At 43.3% G+C, this 26,734-nt stretch overlaps 1 long non-coding RNA gene across 2 annotated transcripts; it reads left to right on the top strand.

Moving 5' to 3' along the window:
• LOC134807750 (uncharacterized) lies at positions 1-26,734 on the top strand. Of its 2 annotated transcripts, none has more exons than XR_010148969.1 (4): positions 1-90; positions 657-770; positions 7,363-7,485; positions 25,209-26,734. It is a non-coding gene; the product is annotated as an uncharacterized LOC134807750 (long non-coding RNA). The 2 variants fall into 2 exon arrangements; XR_010148970.1 differs by lacking the exon at positions 25,209-26,734 and adding an exon at positions 14,235-14,373.

The following is a 26,734-nucleotide window of genomic DNA, read 5'->3' as shown; positions in this document are numbered from 1 at the left end:
ACAGATTACTTCCTGCCCTAGGATCTGTGGCGAATGTCACCACCTGTGACAGAGCTCTTATTTATGAACTGAAGAACATTCTCCATCTTGGTATGTATGTAATTCAAAATCCACTCCAAGTTCCAAGCATTTATGATGATTTCTAAAAGAGATTACTTTCCTCCAGCATTCTTTGCTTACTGCCTGCTTCTAGTTACTTATTTCTCCAGGAAAGATTTACCTTTCTGTCAGCATGGCCTTATAGCTTTCTGGCTCTCTGAACATTTTCTCCCTGCTGCCTCTATGTGTTTCATTCTCCCCTTACTGAAGATTAGAAGAGGGGATTGATATTTGTTTCAACAAATATTTATTCAATATCCACTATGTCAGTCACTGGGCTATGTTGTGTGGAAGAGTAACTTACACATTTGATCAGAGTTGAAAATAAATTCTACCGCTATGCAGAAACAGGCTCACCTTGATGTTTCCTGTGAAACACTATCAACACCTTCCCTGGTTACAACAGCTGACTCTTACCTTTAATAATTTTGTGCCCACAGCTGGGGGTACACAATCATTGATGGCATAGATTTATACAAGAGAAGTGTTGAAGAAAAGTTATTGGTTTCAGGGATACTAATTATTTCCTCTAATGGTCACTTCTTCCCTTCCTCTAGGCCCTCTTGCCAGAAAAGTTATTTCTCCACAGACCAACAGGAAGTTCCCTAAGTACTATGAGACCTTGTCTTTGCCTATAGCTGGCTGCATTGGACATGGATTCCTGGCCGAAGGTGAGAAAGACACAGAAACTACATTAGTTGTCTTGGGAACGTGAATTGGAAAGGCAAGTATTTGTGAATGCTGAGACCTACATTTTGTGATTTCCATGATGGCCCAAGAACAGCCCAAGAAGCCATCAGCACAGAGAGACAAAAAAGAAATTTCTTGGCCGGGCACGGTGGCCCACGCCTGTAATCCTGGCTATCTGGGAGGCCAAGGCAGGCGGATCTCGAGGTCAGGAGATCAAGACCATCCTAGCTAACATGGTGAAACCCCGTCTCTACTAAAAATACAAAAAATTAGCTGGGCATGGTGGCGGGTGCCTGTAGTCCCAGCTACTCAGGGGGCTGAGGCAGGAGAATGGCGTGAACCCGGGAGGCGGAGCTTTCAGTGAGTGGAGATCGCGCCACTGCACTCCAGCCTGGGCCACAGAGCGAGACTCCGTCTCAAAACAAACAAACAAGCAAAAAACAAATTTACCTATCTTAACTAGCACCAAAAATTCTCTCAGTTGTCAATCAAGAATTCTGAACCAAGAATCCAATGCCTTACTTGGGTTTGAGGTTTGAATTTACACTATAGATGTGGTCTAGGAATATCTGAGATGAGATATTGACATAAAAATGTGATTCTATACTATTCAGCCATTAAAAAGAATGAAATCCTGTCATTCACAGCAACATGAATGAGCCTGGGAGACATGATGTTAGGTGAAATAAGTCAGGCACAGAAAGACAAATACTGCATGTTTTCATTTGTGGGAGCTGAAAAAGTTGTGCTCATAGAAGTAAAGAGTAGAATGCTAGGACGGGGTATGAAGAGGAAATGATGGTTACGGATACAAAATTACAGCTAGATAGAAGAATAAGTTCTAATGTTCTATAGCTTTGTAGGATAACCATAGTTAATAATTTATTGTATATTTTTCAAATAGCTAGAAGAGAGGATTTTGAATGTTCTCAACACAGAGAAATGATGTGTTTGAGGTGATGAATATTCTATTTACCCTGAATTGATCATTACATATTGTACACATATATGAAAATGCCACTCTGTACCCAATAAATATGTACAATTATCACATGTCTAAAAATAAATGCATGGATGAATAAATGTGATTCTAGGCCATGATGCCATGCAATCATGAACCAGGCACAAAACTCTCCAGTAGGTCACGTCCTCAACCCAGACCACACAAGATCCCCTGAATAGAGAAAGCTCCACTGAAGATGATCTCAGCTTCCAAAATTATGAAGCATATTAGGAAATGGTTTCCCATGAGAGAGAACCAGTGGATAGAATACAGAGCGAGATCAGATCCCCAGGCACTTCAGATAATAAATGTATTACATAAAGACTATAAGTAGGTTTAAAAATGATTCAAGGCATAAAATTAGGAATTGAAAACATAATAAATTATGACAATATATAAGGTACCATGAAAAAATAAAATAGAGATTTTAAAAAGAAACAAATGAAACTTCTAAAAGTAATAAATATTGTCATCAATTTTAACAGATTAGACATGGTTAAAGAAAAAAGTAGTAAACTGGAAGAGATTTAATTCCAATTCAGAATGCATCACAAAAACATAAACATGTGAGGGAGTAATTAAAGATATGGAGGAAAGAATGAGAATAAGAGTTTAGAAGTAGAAATAGAAAATGAAGGAGAAGAAATATTCAGAGAGAAAAAAGACTGAGAATTTTTTTACAATGTCTAAAAGATAAATATCATAAGATTCAGGAAGTACAGTAAGTCATGAGCTGAATAAGTAAGTGTGAATTCAAACTTCAAGTCCACTATAATGAAATTGCAAAATACTGATGCCAAAAAGTTCTTAAAGCAATCAAGATTTTTTTTGTAGGAAATATAATTAGGCAGCAGATTTCTTGACAGCAACAACAGATATTAAAAGTCAAGAAGATGACATACCCAAAGCACTAGGAAAAATCACTATCGGTTTGCAATTATATAGCCAGCTAAACTATTACTCAACAACACATATAAAATTAAAGTTTTGTTTGGTTTTGGTCACCAAAAATGTAAAGTAGTTGCTAAGGGATTTATTTCAAGTAGAAGAAAATTGAACTAGAAAGGAAGGGATGAGCTCTAAGAGGGGAAGTTAAATTTAAACAAGCATTGTCTATAGAAGTTAATAATATTGACAGATTTTAAGGGTATAAAAGTGAAAATAAGATATTTGACAACAATAATAGATAAAATGGGTGGGAGATGTTTGGAGCTCTGAAGATTGATAGGTAAGTAGAAATGACATTTTGTACTTTTCAAAGTCAAGTGTGTGTGTTAAAAATGTAAGGGTAACATCTAAAACATCTGTATGTGTATACAGAAATACAAATAAGACTGATAATTACCAAATCAGTAGAACAGGAAAAGAGGAAATAAAGAAATCAGAATCAATCCCACTAAAAGTTTGGAAAAAAGAAAGCAAAGATCATATATAGCAAAGTAAACACAAAGCCCAAACTAAGATGGCAGAAATAAACCCTAAAAAAATGTTAATGAACTAAATGTATCTGTTAAAACACAGAGATTGTTAACTTGGATGAAAAAATTAAAATCTATGTGGTTTTATAAGAGAAAATATGAGGGCAAAGAAAAGAACAAAAACAGAAAAAAAAATAGAAAAAGACCTATCAGGCAAAAAAAAAAAAAAAAAAAAAAAAAGCTGAATATAGTTACACTTATGCCAGACTAAAGGGCAAAATTTATGATTACTGATAAAGGTTGTTATAAAAAATGTGACACTTTTAATATATATATAATATGATAGTCTCAAAACTTGAAGTCCCAAGAGGAACTGTGAAATTATAATCGTAGTAGATGTTTTAACACATCTGTCTCAGGGAAGTAAAGCTGACTTTAAAAATTAGTGAGGAAGACTTTTCAACAAGTAATTCTGGGAATGATAATGAGAGTTGTCCAAATAGTGCTTCTGGTTCCAGCTCAATGAGGTTCAGGGTCCTTCTTAGGCAAATTTTCCGTAGTAAACTCCTATGGGGAGGAGGGAGCAGGATTCTCTGACTTTTGCTGTCACCTGTGCAGGACTCCCTCATGTGGCTGAGGCCCCTATTCCAGCCTTGACTCAGGGAGGGGGTGATTTTGGCATGTGAGTACTGCTGTTATGTAACTTGGCTACGATTTTTTTCCTTCTGCGTTTTAAGTTAGTGCAAGCTATTGTGGCCTCAAGATTCTTTACACACAGCTGAGGCTGCAGAAAGTCACATGCGTTAGTTAGAATGTAGGCTAAATGGCTGTCACAAAGACATGGAAGAATACAGTGGCTCAGAGGAGGCTGATTATTTCTCCTCACGGAACAGTCTAATTTCCCTGCAGGTCGGTAGCCCCAGGAAGGTAGGTGGCGCTGTTCCATAAACTCGTCTAGCCTCCTTCTGCTGTGCTACTCCAGTAGCCCCTAAGGTTGTCCTCTTCCTCATTCTTACGTCTGCGTCCCAGCCCATGGGAAAGGCAAGCAGCTATTTTAAAAAGATGTGACCCAGAATTTGCACACATTACTCCTACTCATGTCCCTCTTCTTGGAAATCATCACTCAGTCACATGGCCCCCCTGAGCTACGTGGGTGTCTGGGAAATACCATCTCCAGCCAGGCAGCCATCTTCCTTGCTTCTGTGTGTGTGTGTAGTGGGGTGGGGGGTGGAGGTGGAGGTGTGTTCATTCTATTGCCAGAAGGGAGGAGATTGGACCGGATAACAGAAGAAAATGAGCAGTGTCTGCCACAGCATACAAGCTTATTTCTAATCATCGCCTACTCATTACATGTGAGGGACACTGGAACCTTTCAGAATCTCAGTTTCATCATCTAGAAAACTGCACCTCACAGAGTTGTTATTAATGGCAATCAAGATGAAGGGAGGGAAGGTGAGGGCCAGCTGGGTGCCCTGTTACCCCCTCACTCCACAGTCCCTCCTCTGCATAGCACAGAGGCCCCTAGCCAGACGCATACTCCACCAGAGAGCCACAGGCATCGTGTTGGAGGCTGGCCAACGCTTTGCCCAGTCCTGCCTCTGTTCCTGGAGCCCCTCTTTCCTTATCTTGATCCCCCCACTTCTCCCTCCCACACCTCCCCAGTGAAGGGATTCTGCAGATTGATGGACTGTCATCTAGAAGATGGAGGCAGACCTCAGATTCCTGAGTTCTTGAAGGAAAGGGATTAATGAGCCCTCAGAGTTGTCTCTGGGCTGGAGCTCATCTCGGTGCCTGCTCCAGCTGGGACGGCCCACCGCAGAGAGAAAGGCAGGCGGCTGCGAAGCTTTGGTCATGCTGCCCCATAGGTGACCTGTCAGGTTTTGTTTGTGATTGTTTGTGCCCAGTGGTGCAGGTCACACGCTGAGCTCCTCCCAGGAATTTGATTGTTTGCAGTTGTAAAGTGCAGGAGCTTGGATCTGTCCGAGCAGAGGGTTAAATCATAGAGTGTTTTACAAGAGCAGCTATAGGGAATGCCTTGTTTTCTCCTTATATGGCTATTTTTCTCAGTCCAGAATCCCAGGGTGTATTTTACGTGGTTGAAATACACAAATGGAGTAACAGTCTTAGCCAAACATGCTATGTGGCTTTAAAATTAACAAGCTTCTCTCTACTTCTGTACCCCAAACACACATTCGCATGCATAGTTTCTGTTGAGACTCTGCAAAGATACTCTCTCTTTTTTTTTCAGCCAAAAATATTTGATGGGGTGAATTTCTACAATTCCCTTGCTTTATACATAAGAAATATTTCTTTTGAGGAGAGGTGTTTGCAAGCGTGTGGGTCAAATCTAAGCATCAAGTTCTTAATGAGCAGCTACTGTGCGTGTAGCTAACTCTAGGGTATAAAGACAAAATTGGGTGCCCAACATTAAAATATGACAAGGAAAGATGTTTAATGAAAGTTCAAGATGACACTGGGCAAAGTAGCAGAAGGCAGCACTAGGTGAGTAAGCACATGGGCTTCCTTTGCCACAGGGGCTCAGAGGAAGGAGAAATCTGTTCAGATTGGTGTGTTCAGGACAGATTTCATGGAAGAAGTGGAGGTTTCAGCTAGTCGGATTTGGCCAACTAGGTCAGTGGGAGCAGGGAGGCATTTGGGAGCAGGGAAAAGGCCTGAGAGAAAATGCAGAGGAAATAAAATGAATGAGCTTTTAGAAGACAGCAAATAATCTGGTGTCTAGAGCAAATGGCTCATGCAGGAGAAAAGGAAGTTTAGGTGGGAAAGATAGACTGAGGCTGGGAATGTTCTGTACAAGTCAGGCGAAGAAGCTGGGGTTTTTGTTTCATGGTAAAGGGAAGGCAATGAAGATTTTTTAGTACTTATTTTGATCTGAACCAGGTGTCTGAGGTTCAGGATTTCCAATAATTTATATTTCTGAAATGTTATTTTTTTTTCTTTTAGCCTACCTTAGTGAATATCACTTAACCCAGAAAACTAGGATTGGATTAATTAAATATGATGTTTGGATATTGAAAATAAGAGGGCTTATCGAAATTTCCTTATTGGTGATTTCATAAATGAGAAATACAGAGTTTAATATTGAATATAGTTCTTGGCCACACCTTCTGGAACACAAATTATGAACTCAGGTTTTGCAGGGAAAAGTTGAATGACCAACTTTCATTCTTTGTGGGCACAGGAGGAAATTTTGGAGAAAAAATTTGGCATTGGATTCAGATCCAGAAACACCATATTCTGAGCAAGTTTGGATGAAAATGTGCATTTTGGGGGCATTTTGGAGATAAAATCTGGTATGGGAATGATGTTCCCCAAAGCCCACTTTCTGAGTCTCATTCAATCTTCATTTTAGTTTTCTTTCAGAGATAAAGCTGAAATTATTGTGCATATTATAACTGCAAAGAAACTGCCAGGGAGTTTTAATGACTTTCCCAGACTCAGTCAGCTAGTTCGTCGTGGAGCAAGACTCTTGCGAAGCTAGTGGTATCCAGGCAGCCTCTCGGGAATAGTAAGCTGGCAGTGGGCGGGCTCCAGTGGATTAGAGCGCAGACATATAGTCAAGGAGGCAACCAAATTAGACCAGAGAGCCTTTTGCAGCCAGGCAGGTGTGAGATGGTAATAAGACAACTGGGAATGAGGCATGAAAGAGGAAGCCCTTATGAAGAGGATCATGAGGATTCTGGCCTGAGAGAAGAGGGCCCCATCAACCTAATAGGCAGCCTCTTGAGGCCAGGTGGCAGGGAGGGCTTCTGGGCAGGACCAGCTTCAGGAAAGACTCAATGATTGAAGGCGTTTTGCTCCCCAGGGACCTCGAGGAAATCACTTGATTTTTCTGAGCCTCAGCTTCTTCCTGTGCTAAATAAAGTGAATTATAACCCCTGAGGACAAAGTGTTAAGAGGATTAAATGAGAAGACTGGACAAAGCATCTAGCTCAGTCTCTGGGACACATTTGAGTTCAATACAGATTTTTTGAATGACTGCCATCAAGAACTGTCAAGCTAGCAATGATATGGGGACCTGCAGTTTCTCTAGGGGTGAGGGTGGTGATGGAGTTTATGTCCAGGAACAAAAGAGAGGCTCTAAGGAAAAGTTTCTTGGAAAATAACTCTTTTTTTTGTTTTCATTTCTAATAGTTCATTAAAGAAGATGAGGGAAAATAAACACACATGTACACGCACACCAGATAAACTGCATGCTTCCTTCTGCTGGGGACGCGCTGTAGGTGAGCAAGTGCACCAAGGACAAGGCGGCCACTGGTAGGTGCCCTTTGTAGGCCTATCAAGGATCATTTGAGATGATGCTATTTTCCTGCTTTAAAATCTCCTTCTAAAATATTTAGTGCTTGCAGTGGGGAGTGCCAGGCTTCCAGGTGGCTTGCCCAGGTATCGGATGAGTGTTAAGCCAGGAAAGTGTGATGAGCCCAAGTCAGCATTGAAATATGCAAGGTCCAAGGATGCTGAAGCCAGAGACGTTGGGGAAAAAAAGCAGATATATATGGGTTCTATATAATTGTTCACTATCATAGTATATATTATTTGCAAATGTTTATTGTAAAATCCATTGTGTAATACAACTCTTTCTTGCCTCTGGAGAGTAAAATTTTTATTATATATTTTTGTGTGTTAATGCCATTAGTGTATCCTTGTTCTTATATCTTGGATGACTGTTGTTAATTTATTATGACTGTATGATTTGTATTAGGGAGCTACATTACCAACATTTATTTGGGGTGTTGAAAAGTTATAGATAAATTAGTTTTGTAAGAAAACAGAATCTTGGGGATGAGTACTGAAACATGTAGAACCAGGCCAGTTATGAAGCAGATTTCGTAAAACCATTCTCAGAAATAAAAATGTGTCCAAAAGCCCCACCACAATATTTGTTTTCCATGGTTCTTTTACACCTGCATGAAGTGGGCTCAGCACCAAAAGGGCCACATTTACCTGTGCCACTTCAAAGACCAAAGGGAATCCTTTTGAGGAGAGACTAGCAAGTCCCAGTGCTGGAGGAGATCTGTAGGTATCAGGTGTGGCTTTGTTCCTTACTACTTCTTTCTTGGACCTTTTCCTACAATAGTGCTTGTGGAACCTAAGCTATCTGTCCATCTCATAGTAAATTTGAGAGAGATTTCAAAAAATCAAAGTACTGAATCTTACTACAGGGCCCTTAGGATGAGTCAAGATCTTGTTTGGGTTTCAAAGAAAAATTCAGTGCCCTGGCATCACAGATACGTCCATTTGAGTTGCAGTTACCCTTGTTCCAGGGTCTGGAATGCATGGTTAGCATAGGCAAACCCAGCCAAGGAGAGAGAGCTCAGCAGTCACCAGGGAAAACAGTGCCATTTATTCTGAGAATGTGCAGAAACAGCATTTGATTGGGAAGAGGCCTTCGGTCATTTATCTCTCACTTTTAAAATGATGAGATCGATGTGTCTCCCCAGTGGGCTGTCCCCCTTCTATTCAGCAACAATACACTACTTCTTTTCAAAGAGAAATATGCTTCCAATAAGGGGGAAGGGAGGCTGGGGGTGGTAGTGAAGGGGATCAAGCAACTTTCATTGAAGGATTCATTTTTGATTTAAATATTTTGTTCTAATCTCCAACTTCCTTTTTAACTTGGCAGAATGACCAAAAGAAAAACAATGTCCCTCCCTAGCCCAGTTTACAGCCTGCCAGAGGAGAGGATCCGGTTACTTCTTCCAAATTGTATACGTTGGTTGTTTGATATACTAGGTTTTTTTCTTTTTACATCTATTGCTCATATACATAGGGTTTTCTTTTAATGGCTTGTCAAAGTGGACTTTGGTGAAAAACCACAGGAGAAAAGAAAAAGAATGAAAAATATAGATCAAATATAGCCAGCTATTTAATAATTTTTTTTTTTTTTTTTGGTTCTTTGAGTATGTTGTGGAAGGAATTCTCTGCAAGTGATACATCCTGTAACTGTAGGCAGATGTAATCCCCTGGCCGTGACACAGGCAAAAATTTCCCTTCACATTGGAGACATTTGCAGCCATTTTGTTCCCTCCCACAAAGAGGAAGTGCACAGGGAGGAGGACGCTCTGGGCCTCATGCACTCCCTGCAATGCTCCAGAATTGTTTTTACAATTCCCATGATGTCCCATGAACTCTGCCTTGGAAGGGAAAGAAGCCCAGGGTATTGCAGCCTGGGGTTGGAATCTGGGCTGAATCTTCTCCAAAAGCCCTTTCTCCTTCTTGTTGCCAGTTTGCCCCACTCCTTGCTTTGAGCTTGGCTTCAAACTCTTCTCAAGGACACATGCTGAGATTGATTCTGCCCAATCTAGTCTCTGCTCTTTTTAGCGTTACCTATAGTGTGTCTTAAGAGGTTACTGCTTGTCTTATATTCACTGGGACTTGTACCTTTGCTTTGTAAATACGTAAAAAGCATATTTTTTCCTTGTGGTGGAGAGTGCTTCTTCTAGTGGGTATAGGAATAAATTCCACCTTACTCAGACCAGAAATAGCCCAACGCAATTCTTGTTTGGGGGTCCCCAGAAGCACACCCTGAGACAATGATTTGAGTGCAGTGGCGCAATGGGGAGGAATCCCAGGAGATCCTAGGAGAGGAGTGGAGAAATGAGACAGGGAAGGAAGGAGGCCACCAAAGGGAACCTCGTCAAGGTGGTGGCCACTGTGGACAACTGGATCTTAACACAGCCCAGGAGGCTTGTCAACCTCAGCACTGTTGACATTTTGAGCTGATGATTCTTTGTTATGGGGGCTGTCTTGTGAATTACAGGAGGCTTACACCAGCCCTGACCTCTACCTGCTAGGTGCTGGTAGCACTCCCTCCTTCACGGCTTATTGTCATGGGTTGTAACAATCAAGAATGTCTCCAGACATTGCCTAGTACTCCCAGGGGGACAAAACTCCCCATGGTTTAGAACCACAGGAGCCACAGCAACTCTGGCCATGGGTAGTCTGGCCACCATGCTCTGAGATGGTAAAGGCCATGGTGAGCCCTGGAGTGTCCACTGCATTCTCTTCTAGAGCCAGAGCAGCACTTGGGGAGGCTGAGGAGTGAATAGAACTGCCCGTCACTCAGCAGACAGCTGCTGGGATGAGGCAGGCCTACCTAACATAAAACCAATGAAAATATTTGTTTTTGGCGACTCTTTTCTAACTCTGCAAGCTCCCATTAACCTGGTGATCTCTCATCCTTCACCCCCATAAAATCCTCTCTAAGAAAAGGTTAGATAAACCCAGGCTCTACTTCCCCGGGATATACACATTCTCAGAGCCTGGAGAGAATATAAGCTAAAGGAAAACAACATTTCTTGAGCCTACTAGGAGGGAGGCAATTTCCTTATGGGCTATCTCATTAATTCCTCAAATCAGCCCTGTGACAGAAGTCTTATTAACCTGTTTTACACACTGGTTAGGTCACTCCCGTAGACACAGTTATTGAGGGCAAAGTCCAGATTTGAATTCAGCTCTCCTTGCATCTAATAAAGGGCATGGATTTTCTGTGTTCACTATGGGTTGGTGAGTGTGAGGGCAGAATGCTTTAGAAAGAGGAATATTTTCAGGAGGCTCCAACACATGGATGGATGCTGAAGAAACCAACCGAGAAGTAAAATGGGGTCCGGAGTGTGGGAACTGAGGGTTTCAGAGGAGCAGGGTGCATTAGAGTAGGCAGTGGCTGCCAGGCTTTTTGAGGCCCAAACCAGAGACTTGGGTTCGCAGAGCTGTGATTGTGTTCCACCCAGAGCACCTGCAGGGCAATCTCTTTTCTTCCAAGTGCCACTGACAGTATTTTGGAAAAGCTCTGGCAAAAGTTCTCAAAATAGCCAAATTCAGTGGACATATTTCTCCCTCAACTAGACCTTGACATTTGACACAGTGATATGGTTTGGATCTGTGTCCCCACCCAAATCTCATCTTGAATTGTAGCTCCCATAATTCCCATGTGTTATGGGAGGGACCGGGTGGGAGATAATTGAATCATGGGGGTGGTTTCTCCCATACTGTCCTCATGGTAGTGAATAAGTCTCATGAAATCTGATGGTTTTATAAGGGGTTTCCCTTTCACTTGGCTCTCTCATTCTTGCTTGTGTGCTGCCATGTAAGATGTGCCTTTCACGTTCCACCATGATTATGAGGCCTCCCCAGCCACGTGGAGCTGTGAGTCCATTAAACCTTTTTCTTTACAAATTACTCAGCCTTGGGTATGTCTTTATCAGCAGCGTGAGAACAGACTAATACACACGGTAAACCACTCCCTTCTGGAAATAACCTTCAGTCGTTCCCCAGGCATCTCACTCTCCTTCCCTCCCTTCACTCTGACCATTCCCCTCAAGTCCCCGTAGCTGGGTCTTCTCCTACTGCTTTCTAGTAAGCATGGACTCTAAGGACTACATCCTTGGCCTACTTATTTCATCACTTACCACAGTTTCCCTGGGTGACCTCTTAAACTGCAGTATATTTAGTTCCTGAATTTAAGAATGGCAGCTTTCAAGTCTGATCTCCAGCTCAGACCCTTTAGGGTGGTGAGTGGGGGTGGCATTTTCATCCAAATGTCTTCTGGGTACCTTGAACTCAACATGTCCCAAACAGAACCCAGTAATCTCCCTCCAAGTGCCCTTAAATCTGTGCCCTCCCTGGTCTCTTTCCAGTTGATGGTCCATTTATCTATGCAGCTGCCCAAGCCAGAAATCTGGGAGCGATCCTAACCACCTGCCTTTCACCCACCCCTGACTAATAAGCGTCGTTCTACCTCCATCATCTCCTAGGTCTGTGTCCTCTTCACTACCTCCTGCCAATACTTTAGTACAGGTGCCTTTGGGATTCATTCCTCGATTATCACTGCAGCCTCCAGGTGGTCCCCCTGTCTCTAAAGCCCTCCTAATTTTCTACCTGTGGCCATTCTTTCTTAAAGATATATGACCATCACCAAATTCTATTTGAAGGTTTTTAAAATCTCACAGTTTTCAGGATGAAATCCAATAGTTTAGCCAGACACACAAAGTCCTTTGTTACCTGGGAAGTGGGTAAGAGTCAGGAGCACGTGGATTTGAATCCTGGTACCTTGGGTAAATGACTAATCCTCTCTCAATGTCTGCTTCCTCAATTGTAGAATAGGGATCAACCACAGTATTCACGTAATCTATAAAAAGCACTTTTAAGAGTGCCTGGCCCATATTAAGAGATCAATAAATATTCTCGATCATCATTGTTGCCTGGCTTCCAGGTTGTGATGGGTGTGAGGTAAGGGGACACTCATGGAAGAGCTCTGCCTCTGCACATCCTCTCATTTCTTCATCTTTGCTTCCTCATCTGACACAGAACCGATGGCTCTCAGAGAGGTAGGGAGTGGGGACAGAGGAAGGATGAACACATTGCCTGCAGTGGCAAGTTGGCTCAAAGGGATGGCCCTCAGTGGAAATGCACAGGCAGAAGAAGGGTTTTGAGTCAAAGCACCAAGTGACTTGTCAAGTTTTGACATTGGCTGCCAAGCTTGAGCTGCGTCCTCTGTAAGAATTCGCTACTCAGTCCCTTGAGCTTCCTTTGGAGCAAATTTAAGAGGTCTGACATGTTCCCAGTACCATTCTCCCTGATGGCTGAACTCGTGGGAAACGTGTAGAGCTCTTAGTTGTGTACAGATGGCACTCTGCATGGCAGTAGGGCTGGATAGGAAAGGTGCAGACTGATGGGCCTCTCTCTGAGGAGGGAGCTGGCTGAGGGAGGGAGGATGGCAGGTTGCCTTGGAAGGCCCCATCTTGAAGAGTGAGCTGGAGGCACCAGGTGAAGTGGGGCCAGCCAATGCCACATTACAAATTAGTGACGTTGGGCCCTGGTACTTCAGTAACAGTGACAACCCCCCTCAGTTTCTTTCAGGGTCCTCCTGTGCCCCTTATCTTTTAGAGATTAAGACCACAGATTTGGGGGCAAAATTTTCAGGATTAGAACCTCAGTTCTACCATTGCCATTTAGTAGCCAGTGTAACTTTAGGTGAGTGGCTTTATCTCTCTCTCTTTTTTCTTTTTCTTTTGAAAGTAAAGAAATAAAGAATGGCTACTCCATAGGCAGAACACCCGGCTTTAATCTCTTTATGCCTCTGTTCTCTCATCTGTAAAGTGGGGATAATATCATAGTAGCATCCACCTTACAGAGTTATTGTGGGAATTTAAATGAGTTATTAGAACAGTACCTCGCACGTAGTAAACGCTGTGGACAGGCAGTATTAACAAGGGTTTCAGGGAGGCATTTAGACCACACAATAGGCTGAGAGACAGAAGTGATGAGTTTGGTGCCAATCATAATATAGAAAGACAAAAAAAAAAAAAAAAACCCAAACACCATAATCCCAAATGTTGAAATCCCAAAAGATCAAAATCCCTAAAAATTACAATCCCTAAAGTCTAAAATCCTTAACATCTAAAATCCCTAATGTCTACATTCAGAAAATCACAATCCCAACAGATTAAAATCCTGAATGTTGAAATCCTGAAAGCCGAATTCTAGAGAAGGGATTAGTATATTTTCAGTTGCATGCAGGATTACTGCATTGTGTCAGTTGCATCATATTAGGCAGAACAATTACCTTGTTATTGTCTTTATTTGGAAATGAAGTATGGCTTCCAGAGATGTGTGTGGGTGCCAAGTGGATGAGGGGTAGAATTGTGGACTTAATTTTAGGTGTCAATTTGACTGAATTAAGGAATACCTAAAAACCTGGTAAAGCATTATTTTGGGTGTGTCTGTGAGGATGTTTCCAGAGATTAGTGTGTGAGTCTGAATGAATTAGGCAGGGAAGATCTGCCCTCAATGCTGGCAGGCACCGTGTAATCAGCCAGGAGTCTAAAGAGAACAAACACAGAAGGCAAATTGGTCTTTCTCTGAAGCTGACATGGGCTTTTCTGCTGCAGTCTTGGATATCAGAACTTCAGGGTAGCCGGTCTTTGGGCTCCAGGACTTACACCAGCAGCACCCTGGGTCCTGAGGCTTTTGACCTTGGACTGAGAGATACACCATCTGCTTTCTAGATTCTGAGGCTTTCAAGCTCGGACAGAGCCACACTACCAGCATCCCCGGGTCTCCAGCTTGCAGATGGCCTGTCATGGGGTTTTTCAGCCTCCGTAATCATGTGAGCCAATTCCCCAATAAATCCCCTCTCATAGATCTATATCAATATCCTATTGGTTCTGTCTCTCTGGAGAACCCTGACTAATATAGATTTGATATCAGGGAAGCCAGATATTATTCTTACTGTTGTTTTTTTTGTTTGTTTTTTGACAGTCTTACTCTGTCACACAGGCTGGAGTGCAGTGGTGAAATCTCAGCTCACTGCAACCTCCGCCTCCCTAGTTCAAGCAATTCTCCCACCTTAGCCTCCCAAGTAGCTGGGATTACAGGCGCATGCCACCACACCTGGCTAATTTTTGTATTTTTAGTAGGGACAGGGTTTTGCCATGTTGGCCAGGCTGGTCTCGATCTCCTGACCTCTGATGATTCACCTGCCTTGGCCTCCCAAAGTGCTGGGATTACAGGCATGAGCCACCGCACCTGGCTTTCTTACTGTATTTCTTACAGCACAATGGAAGATCTGTATAATTGTTGATAAGTCAAGTGTATGAGGCTACTTAATGGTAAAGGATAAATGTTTAAAGGCTAATTATTACTGGTGCTGTAAAAGCATAAATTGCTTAATTGCAGTCGCCAAGCAATAATCCAGTTTGTGAATGGACAGCATATACTTTCAAAATTTGTAGACCATAATCACTGTCCAAATACAAATACAATACTCACTGTATTTTGAAGATCTTAGAGGTAAAAATGCAGATGAACAATACAAGAACTCTCTCCTGGCAAATAATTTAATCATGTATGACTTCTGCCCCTGTGCACACAGTGCCAGTTTGCCATACTGTTTTTCACCTTCACATTATTACCAATACTGGAGGTATGACTTATGTAAACTTTAGGGAGTTCTAATTCGTTTTATGCACTTTTTTGCAAATTTCACACCACGAAAGTGCATTATCACAACATTGTCTTTGTATATGAGCATTGCACATGTCCATAAAAATGTTGAAACTCCCTCAATAAACAAAGAGCTGTCGCTTTTGTATATCTGCATTTGTGAAAAATAAAATTTCACAAGATCTGGGCTCTTGAGCTACTGCATATGTGGTAGTAACCCCTCAAAGTTTTTGAATGATCTTGTCAAATGACTGAGGTTGTCCTTCCAGGTATATCCGATGACCGCAGTTATAAAGCTGACGCACACAATTACCAACCATAGTGAAGCACTTTTATACATGTCACTTTTTGACCTCTTTATCAATATGGTTCATCTGCTCATAACTTTTATACTCATGACTGTGGTTAGTATACCTGAGTGTTTATACTTGCAAAAATATATTTTATTGCCTATTTTACTGTACAAAGTGGCCTATGCAGTGTTTATCATATTTTTATATGTTTCTCAAATAAATTCCCCTTAAAAACATAAATAAATGTTTTTTAAATAATTTCTAAAATTATTGTTTTCCATAATTATATTTTCAGGATTTCAACATTCAGGATTGTGTCTTTGGGGATGATAGCCCAAGCTCTGCTGGGTTCTGCTGTCATCCGTGTCTCTAATGATTCATGTCACTTAGTCCCTCTGATCTCAGTTTCCTTATCCAAAACAGTGTCTGGACAATGTGTTTTCATAGCAAGCAGTCCCCAGCCCTTGGTTTTGCCCCCTGTGCTGGGAGGAGTCCCAGGCTATCCTCTCTCTCCCTGACTGCTGCCCTCATCCTCTGGTCACCAAGGCCTGGGTAAGTTTGCTCTGATTCTGTTTTTAGAGAGCTATCTCTCTGGGTTCTACTTGCCTGCCCCCTCCTTAACCGTTGTGGCCCAAACACTCCCTGCTGTGGCCAGCTTTGAGGTACGACCCATCCTTTGTTGTTTTCCTAAACCCAGTCCACACCATTGAAAAACAAATTCCTTTATTAAACTTCACTTGCTACCCAGCATGAGTGCACCATGATGGATCTGGAATCAAACCCCAGTAATTTGAATCCAGAGTTCTTAACCACTACACTGTCCTCATCATCTCAGGATGCAAGTGACTTCACATCTCCTTAGTTTTCTAACTGAACTGATTAGAGCCCCCTGTATTAGTCTGTTCTTGTACTGCTAATAAAGACATACCCAAGATTGGATAATTTATAAAGGAAAGTGGATTAATGGACTCAAAGTTCCACATGGCTGGGGAGGCCTCAAAGTCATGGAGGAAGTCGAATGAGGAGCAAAGTCACGTCTTACGCAGTGGCAGGCAAGAGAGAGAACTCCCCTTTATAAAACCATCAGATCTCGTGAGACTTGTTCACTATCGTGAGAACAGCAGGAGAAAAACCTGCCCCCATGATTCAATTCCCTCCCACCAAGTCCCTTCCACGACAGGTGGGAATTACAGGAGCTACAATTCAAGATGAGATTTGGGTGGGGACACAGCCAAACCAAATCACCCCTTTTGTTTTGGGGTTGTGGACCCCATGCTTCTGTTGGAGCCTCTCCATCCTTCTGAATTCTTTGTCTCAGTCCAAGTACTGGAAGGAGGGAGAGAGGGAGGCTCTGAGGAGGCCCTCTTGGTCCTGGTGTGATCCCTGCTGCTGTTTCTCCAGCACGTCATCATGGGCTGTCATTGTGGAAAGCTGGCCTCACGCAGTCTGGCCTTCCTGTCTGCTGCTGCTGTGAGACTGTGGCTCATCTGGGCTGTTTTCTGTCATGAACGAGTGACAGCACTCTCAGGTCCAAGATACCCCTGGGTTACACATGTGCGGCCTCCTTTTATTCTCACAAAGCTCTTATGCCACACAAACTTCTCTTCACACTGGAAATGAGGAAACTGAGGCCTAGGAAGAGTAACTCACTGATCTGCCTTATATATATTAGAACTTTCCAACTTTAAAATAAAATTTGCCTCCTAAACCTCCTTCCTGGTGTTAACAACATTCTTAAGAGTTAATCATGGGCCTCCCCAGCCAGGGCCCGGGGCCTTTTGTAGAGTCCGCCCTCTATTTGATTTGTTCCATGATCTCAAGCTCTGAATTTGTCCTGTTTTTATCACTTTCTCTTTCTTCCCCTCTGTTCACTCCACAAACTCTCTTCCTTTCCTCCCCCAACCCACCGCCCCCCATTACACTTTGAGAAGTTGTTAAAATCCAGATTGAGTGAGCGTGTCCCATTAAAACCCCTTTTCTTTTCAAACGGAATGTGAGTCTTTCCAGATTCCCTTTTCCCATCACCCGGCTCGCCGTTCAGCCACATTTAAGTCCACTGCTGACAGACGGACTTCCGCTCTTCCCTAAGATCCCTCTCCCTCGCCAGGAATATTCTATGCATACATTGTTGCTGGAACGGTAACATTTGCAAAACCTTAACATTCCATGTCTCATATCCACAGGAATAATTCTTTTCAGAATTGTAGCTGGACAAATCCTAACCGATGGGTGTTAAGTTTCTAAGATCAAAGAATTTTTGAGCTAGAAAGCCTATTGGAGATCGACAGGCAGCTCCACTCTAGACAGATGAGGAACTTGAAACCTGCAGTGCTCAGGGGACCTGCCCAAGGTCAACCATCAGCTTGAGCGTGGACCAGAGTCCAGGTCCACTGACTCTTGGGCAGCGCCCAGCACTGTTGTGATGCAACTTGCAACATTTTCCACCTCCCGGCATCATGGCAGCATCGCCTGAGTTTTTGGTGTGGGAGGGTGTCATGTACAGGGAAGGGACTGGGGGATACAGGAAACTAAGGGCTCACATGTCAGCCCTGCCACTTACATGCTCTGTGTCTAGTCAGGTTACTGGACCCATCCGTGCCTCAGTTTCCTGTCCTTGATGATTGTTTGTTTGAGGATATGAGGGTGCATGTCACATAGGTCAAGAAGTGATTGCCTCTTTTCTCTCATCTCCTGCTCCTGTGCCTCTCCATAAAGCAATCCGCTGTCAACCTGCCTCCTGAGCACGGCCCCTCTCCATCAATGGTGGCAGCAGATGCTATTTGCCACGAAGGCTGAATCACCAAGGGCTGCAGTGTGGGGCCAGAGAAAGCTCCTGATGTGAGTCTGGCACCTCAAGATGGTGTCTCCCTCACTGGGGCTGCACCACTTCATTTCACAGCCTTTCTAGAGTGATGGGTTTTAAAGCACAGTTTCACAACTATTCCACTAGAAGGCTTTGGGTCCATAGATGAGTAAATCTGAGCATCCCTTCTCATGGCCATGCTGCCTGTCACCTCAGTGATGCATTCAAGTTCTTGCCCCGTTAGCACTCTCCTACTAGCCTCAGAACTGAGCCAGTCTTTGTCAAAGGAAGAGGAGGTGGCCTTGGTTCCCAGAACCTGCATCCTGGCCTGCTGATGTTCTTTCCTGCCTTCTGAAACCATCTTTCCTTTTCTTCCGGATTCAGTGCTCCTTTTAAAAGTGGGCTCATGAGGCCACGTATTTGAGTGCGTGGAAAGATATGGTCCTTCTCTGGGGTCCGGGCTTTGTAGACGGCAGCTAGACCATGGCCAGAGGGAGCGAAGGGAGTTGCCCATTCAGGGATCCTGGAAGAACACCCTGGTAACCCATTATCCTGCCCTCAAGGAACCCTCTAATTAGTAGGGGGAAAGATACGTAATAAATAATTGCTACATTGTGACAGAGGCTGTCATTCGGGTGTGCACGAAGTCCAGAGATGGCACAAAGGCTTCTGCAGCTGCATGAAGTAGTCAGTGGGGCTCCCACAGGAGGTAACGTTGGATTGAATTCTCAAGGATTCGTAGGAGGGCACCAGCTAGATGGGGAGGGAGATTTCAGGCATAGCGAGTCCCATAAGCACCTTTGTTGTTGTTGTTCTCTAAAGATCCTCTCCTCTGCCTTCCCCTCTAGGACCTGGAGATTCCTTGATTAGTGGTGGTTGACTGTGACAGGCCTCCTAACTGTCTGGAATAGAGCCAGGGGGAGGACTTAACATGGAAACTGCCGGCTTCAAGGTTCAAAAAATATATTTTTTAATGTAAAAAGCCATTTAAACATTTCCTCCAGGGAGCTGTTTGATGGAGAGAGTCCTTGCAGCTTGGGTCTTGAAAGGATCACTGCAGGTCAGAGCTTCTCAGGGAAGTGTTATTGGCATGTTGGATGGGATATTTCTTAGTGGTGAGCATTTAGGACACTAGTCCTTCAGGCACTAAGGCAATGAGCATTGTTGTGACAACCCAGACACCCCCTCCCCCACACATATATCCAAACACGCAGGGGCGGGGGGCAGGTGGAACTACCTTGGTGAGAACCTAACGTGGAGACGAAGCCCCTCGGGGCAAGGGTGGATGCAGAGAGGCCAGTTGGGAAGCTGCTGAGGTGGCCAGGTGAGAGGGGGCAGTGGCTGTCGGGCTGGTGGAGGTGGGAAGGTAGGATTTGAGGAATTTAATGATGGATGAGGCATTAGAGAAAGAGAAGGACAAAGGAGGACCTCAGATTTTTGACCTGCGCATTTAGAAAAATGGAGATGTCATTTATGGAGATGGGGGAACTGTCGTAGGGGCAGAGATTTTTGTTATCTTTGTTCGTTTATTTGATAGGGAGATGGGGTAAAATTACATTTTAGTTTTGAGATGCCCAGAGATGTTTTGGCAGATGTCTGAGTATGGAGTTCAGAGAGAGTTCAGGAGGCAGAGAGAAGTTCGGGGTCCTCTTGGTGGCTAAAGCCACAGGCTGGCTGAGCTGGGTCACTGAGGAGCCTGGGGGCAGAGCCTGTGGTCCTTGACACTCATGTGAAGAGGAAGAGGAGACCGGTGTAGTAGGAGAAGAGGCCGGGCGCGGTGGCTCACGCCTGTAATCCCAGCACTTTGGGAGGCCGAGGCGGGCGGATCACGAGGTCAGGAGATCGAGACCATCCTGGCTAACACGGTGAAACCCCGTCTCTACTAAAAATACAAAAAATTAGCCGGGCGTGGTAGCGGGCGCCTGTAGTCCCAGCTACTCGGGAGGCTGAGGCAGGAGAATGGCGTGAACCCGGGAGGCGGAGCTTGCAGTGAGCCGAGATCGCGCCACTGCACTCCAGCCTGGGCGACAGAGCGAGACTCCGTCTCAAAAAAAAAAAAAAAAAAAAAAAAAAAAGGAGAAGAATCTGCTGAGGGAGGGCTCTGGAAGCTTTCTGTGAGAGTGTGCCAGGCTCTGTGTGGGGTCCTTTCATGTCCACTGCCCCCTCAGCAACACCGCTGGGCCCTGTGAGGCTCATAGTGTATTGCAGGAAGAAGGCTCTGGGAGGGCATAATCCTTCTGCGTTAGCTTTTGGCAAATGAAACGTGTAATTTCTTGATGACTATCCTCATTTTGCAGCGTGTTGCCCTTACCTTGCATCTGCTGAACATAGCCCTAAAGTAGTGGGAGATGACACACATGTGCCTCCTCCAAGTTCAGGGGCTCAGGAAGGGAGAGGAAGCCACCAATGGTTCAAGCGGATTATTCCTGATGCTCCCAGATTCTGTGTATGTTAGGAACTATTGCAGAATGCAGTAATTTCTCTGGGCTCTTTTTAAAGCGAGCAAGTGCTATTAAATCAGAAATTTTACCTTTATTTGAATTAAGAAAAATTCAAACATGTACCCTCTATATGCCAACAATTGGGTAATGAAATATTCTGCAGCCATTTATGTTTCTGAGAAGGAGGCAACAACATGGAAGAATGCTTTTATTTTAAAGCTTAGCAGACTATAACATTGCATATTCAACAGATCACAACCATGTAATCTAAATGAAACAAAATAGATATTCAGGAAAAAACCCAAACATTATAATCTGCTAAATTATTAATAGTGGTTTTCACTGGTGGTGGGAAAATAAGAAATTTGTATCTTTTCCCTGATTTTATATATTTTCCACATTTTTGTAATGAGTATATTCTGTATTGTTTTAGAGCAGTGTTGCCTAACAGAACTTTCTACAACAATGGAACTGGTCTATGTTTGTACTGTCTAATCCATAGCCACTAGCCACACATGACTACTGAGCACTTGAAATGTGATTAGTATGACTGAGAAACTGGATTTTTAGTTGTACTAAGTAATTGTTAATTTAAATTGAAATTCGAGTAGCCAGACGAGCCTAGTGACTACTATATTTGACAGAGAAGTTTTTTGTTCTTTTGTTTTATTTTGTTTTGTTTTCGAGATGGAGTCTCATTCTGTGGCCCAGGCTGGAGTGCAGCAGCATGATCTCGGCTCACTGCAACCTCCGCCTCCCAGGTTCAAGCAATCCCCCCGCTTCAGCCTCCAGAGTAGCTGGGACTACAGGGGTGCACCACTACACCTGGCTAATTTTTATATTTTTAGTAGAGACAGGGATTCACCATGTTGGCCAGGCTGGTCTCAAACTCCTGGCCTCAGATGATCTGCCTGCCTCGGTTTCCCAAAGTGCTGGGATTAGAGGTGTGAGCCACTGTGCCCGGCCCTAACAGTGAAGTTTTAAAGTGTAAAAAATAATATAAGAGAAGATGAATTATATCTCATTAAAGCTGTTAAAGTAATATAAGCATTTAAAATGTGCTCAGTATATTATGTTTAAAATTTAATTGTAATGTAGAAATGAGTTTGGATTTCAAAATAGAGAATGTAGACACAGCAGAAGTATTGGAGTTTTTATTTAAATTGCTTATTTTCTAGCACAATAAAAAGCGATCCAGCATTGAGTTTTCATGCCTGAGTTCAGTTTCAGTTTAAGAAGAAACAATTACCTGGACATTATTAGGTGTTGTTCTGTAACAACTTCTGCTGTTATGAATGACATCCTTTTATATATATGTCTTGATCTTTACACAAGGAGTTCATATCATGTGAGTAATGTTTTTTGAGGTGGGAGCAAAGCTTATTAACCCCATTTTATAGTTGAAAATGATAAGAACCATGAAGGTTCAGTTCCCAAAGTCACGAAACAAGAAGCAAAATCAAAGCCTCTTAGTTCTTGAAGCCCAGAGGATTTTATTATCTTTTACAATATGGAGAAAACAGTTTCTGATAAACGGTAGTGGGAAGGGAACTTCCCCAAGGAACTGGAAAGATTTAAGATGTGCTGGTTTTGGTTAAGTTCTTTCAAGAAAGTTTTTTTTGTTTGTTTTGTTTTGTTTTTTTGTTAGTGCTTCATTTTGTTTTGTTTTTGGCTTCTAGAGCTATTGTAAGATCAGTCCTCAGAAGGCAGGGCACTGTGTGTCTATTCAAGGTTGCTCTTTATCTGGTAGGATCTGCACCTTTAGGCTTTCCATGGGAATGCCAAGTCCAAAACCCTTGTCCCTTGTCTCTTCATGTGACCTGCCACTGGGTCCCCAGCCCCAAAGCCCCCTCCCCTTTCCCTCCCTCTGCCACACACAAGCCCTGTTGCCAGACCGGGAGATAGCAACCGTGATTCCACATCCAGCAGTTTAGGTTTAGAGAGATTTATAAAGGTGCCAAGCTCCCCCCAGATGATATTCCTGGATCCACTCAGGCACAGTGGACACGGCATCAGAGAGATTGGCTGCAGGTTAACAGGGGCTGGGACACCTCCCTCTATGCCCTTGTCTGGGTGGCCCTGAGTGTTTGCTGTGAGCAGCAGGCAGCAGTGCAAATGAAGCAGAGCACAAATGAATCTCCTGAATGTTTTCAGACCTAAAGTCTCAATCCCTTTTGGTTCAAGGTCTAGGGGAGAGTTGAAGCCAGTTGTGAATTTTTTGAAAAAAAAAAAAAATAATAATAATAATAATAAATTGGTTCACCCGTCTGTCAGAGCTGCCAAGAAATATTCACATGAGGGAGACTATCCAAAAAAATGAAGAGTAGCTCTTGTCCAAGACCGATCTCTGGAACTCTCTCCCTCCCCTTGCTCAGAACCACTTCCTCTCCTCAAATCTCACTTTAAAACCTTCCTGTTTGCTTTAGCCTATGACTGACTCAGGCCCCATTCATCTTTCTTTCCTCTCTCCCCATGACCACATCCTTCCACTCTCCTCTCATCATCCACCGTGAGAACACTCCCCTGCCTCTTTCCTCCCTCCATTTTTCAGCCCCCTTGCCTGTTACCCTGCAGTGACAGCAGGTATGCTGCAGGTATACTTGCCGGCCTGCACAAGTCACCTCCCTGTCCAGATGTGTTTGTGAGCATGAAGGTCTCCCACACGGGGGCTTGTTCCTTTGCCTGGTTCTCAGAGGAGGAGATAATGAATTTCAGTGGTACTTCTGCCTAAAGAGGGACTTTGCAAGGTGTATTTCAGGAGTTACCGATTCAGAAACTGGAGAAGCAGAACACAAAGAGACCTTGTAATAGACCAGCAAAGATACCAATTCCCCGCTGTGTTTCCTTTGAGATACTTCAGGTAAAGCCTGAAGGAGAGGTGGGAATAAAACACAGGCCAAACTGGAGCTGTTGTTTTGCCTCCAGAATAGAATTCTAATTGTCTCAACTGAGCTTCTTATTTCCCTCAAGTAATGAGAAACGTAAATTCCTCAGCAAAGTTCTAAGGCAGGATTGACCCTGGGAAAACAATCCCAGCGTAAGCTCAAGTGTTTGAATTCTTTTTGTTCAGGTTGTAGACTCAATACTTTCTAACTAGTGTGGTTTCAGTTGTGTTTTCTGAACAACAGGCATGCTGTGGGTTTTCCCACAATGCATTCCTGTCCTCCCTTCCAGGATGGTGCCTTTTCCCACAAACATGGAAGCAAAATGGTCGTTCCTGTCTCCACAGTGACCTTGCTGCTGGCTCCAAAAGAAATGCTTCCAGAACCAAGCACCCCAGACAGTGTCTGATGAGCCATGTTCTTGGGTCATTTTCGATCTTATTACAATTATAACAGCTGCCATTTCCCTACCACATTATTGTTTCCAAAGCACATTTGTATTTGCTCGTGAGGTACATCAGGCAGGTGCGAATGTTTCTGTTTTACACTTAAAGGACTAAGATTGACATGACTTGTCCAAGGTCACAGAGGTTGAGTGGTGGGGTTGGAATCCACCCGAATGTTCTTTAGAAACTACGGCCCAATTAGAGGCATCCCCGGGTGAGAATATGCATCCGGTGTCCGGAGAGGACTTCCACACTGTGAGTGATGCAAACAGCACCTCAAGGGGGCTTTCCAGGGGACACTGGGCTTTTTGCTTGATTTTTGATAGCAGGTCTTTTTTTTTTTTTTTTCTTTAACACACCCGACTTATTAAAAAACTTGAAAGTGAGTGAGTCAGTATTACCCAAGCTCACCCAAACTGGTGGTAGAGTGATGGAGCTCAGAACTATGCCAGTGTTTAAGCTAACCTGAGATGAAGTCTGGAGCAGTTAATTCTGCTGTGTGAAAAACAAATAATGAAAAGCATATTGTTAATAAAAAACTGGAAAAACAAATAAAAAGCAACTGCCCAACCTCCCTTCCTTAATTTTTGAGGGAGACGTAGAATGTAAATATATATGTATGCAAATTTGTATTTAATTGTGTATTAGTTTTTCTCCTTTGCAGGGTCTTCTCTCTGAAGGCTAGTGGCCGGACCTGCTCTCAGATGGCAATTCAGGTCCAGTTCATGAGATCTTGGACTGTTTTGACAAATGATTTGGGGAAAGGGATAGGGAGAGAGTTGTCAGCACCGATGCTGAGACTGTGAGAGCCATTTCTGAGTGGAGGTGAGGAAAAACGGAGCGATGACCGTGAGGGTCTTTGCGTGGCGCCTCCAGACCACACCTGGGAACGGTGACTTTGGAACTGGCTGACGTGTTTATTTGGCGTGAGGTCAACTACAGCCCTGAGGGCAATAACATGATCCTCATAAAACAGACCCCCCAAGGCTGGGCCTCAGCCCGCTTGCTGCCAAACAGGGGTGGTGGCCTAATAAGTGAGACATTGCTGTCAACTCTCTGTAAATGGTGGGTTCATTCACTCTGTGGATGACATAGCCTGTTCTTTGCCCTTCTGTGTCAGCCCTATTGATTGCTTTTTAACCACCTTCTTTGCTTTGTGCTGCTTCTTTCAGATGAAAAGGAAGGGAAAAGAGACTTCATTTCCATACCCACTAACCACGCCAACAGAAGGCTTTGTGAAGAAGGAAGTAAAAGCTATCGGTAGGAGTTAGAAAAAAACATTTCTAGTTACAAGAACAGCAGAAAAAGACCTGAACTTCAGAGTGGACCACAAATGAATATGAATTAATAACACAGATCTCTTTTCAAAAGCTAACACAAAATGAGGATGTGTTTTTTGCAAAAGCAGTTGTTCTTGCCACTGGGCTTATGCTTGTCATTCTTTCATGTGTCACAGCCAGACCTAGGAAATTCCCTGGAAAGTCCCCTCCATCACACACCTGCAGTTTTTCCATTTGAGTGTAATTCTGTTGGACCTTGAAAGACTTTTTGATCTTTGGGACGCTCTTATCACCAAATGTATCTTTCTGCAGGAAGAAGACAGAAGAAAGGGGTGGACTATGAGATGGGAGCCTGGGTCCCAATTTCAGTTCAACCATTACCAACCAGGTGGCTTTAGGCAAGTCTGGTCATTTCCTTTGCCTCAGTGGCTTTCTATAAAATGGAATTCTGTAGGGATGATGAAAGCGAAAACGTTAGCCACTATGATTGCTAGTGCTCAAGAAATGATTCCTTCCTGCCTGCCTGCCTCAGTTTTCCATCTGTAAACAAGGATTCAACTAGAACATCTTTGAGGTTCCTTGAGCTCTAACACTCTGTGATTCTGTTGGCAGCACCTTAAGAAATTTACAACAAACACTCCAGTGAGTCTTAATCTATTAGATCCCATTCAGTTCTAATAGTGTTGTGATTTTGACTTTGTAGCCTAACGTTTATTTTCTTTCTTCCTGATTTTTTATTTATATATTCTATTTAATAGTTTTTGCTTTTTCAAGTTGCCACCAATTCTTTGTAGAGTAAGAAAAAAGTATAACTAACTGGAGGAAAGAATGCATTAGCGGAAAGCCAAGGAATTATAACACTAATGCTAATACAATACTACTGCTAATAAAAATAACTGCCTTTATTGAACACTTACTGTGTGCAAAGAACTGTGCTAAGCACTTTATAAACATTGTGTCATTTAATTCTCACAGTAACCCCATGAAGCCATACTTTTCATCTCCATTTTTACAGATAAGGAGACTGAGTCTTAGAGATAGCAAGCAACTTGTCCATGGTAAAGCTGAGCTGCAAATTCAGGTTGGGATAACTCGGAGAAGTGGTGTGCCAGCAAACAGGCATGCAAAACCAGAACTCCAAATCCCTGGTTTGGAGCATTTACTGATTTCCATGGTATAAACCCTCCCACTATGGCTGAATTCAAGTTACCAACAGTTTAAAACCAGCTCAAAAACTTTTTAAAATACCTCACTGCTAGGGAATACCAGGAATTGTATAATTCACTGTCTTCATTTTAACAATCCACTCTTGCAAGCCAATCAGAGCCAACCCCAACACATCCCAGAGAGAACCTGTGTTGATGACCACGAGGCTACACTGTCTCCTTGTATCACAGGCTGGGGCTGGGGATGATAGG

This window comes from Pan troglodytes, chromosome 11 (assembly GCF_028858775.2).
Source record: "Pan troglodytes isolate AG18354 chromosome 11, NHGRI_mPanTro3-v2.0_pri, whole genome shotgun sequence".
Lineage (NCBI taxonomy): Eukaryota > Metazoa > Chordata > Mammalia > Primates > Hominidae > Pan > Pan troglodytes.
Note: the sequence above shows the minus strand (reverse complement) of the source record. Positions and strands in the feature narration are given on the sequence as shown.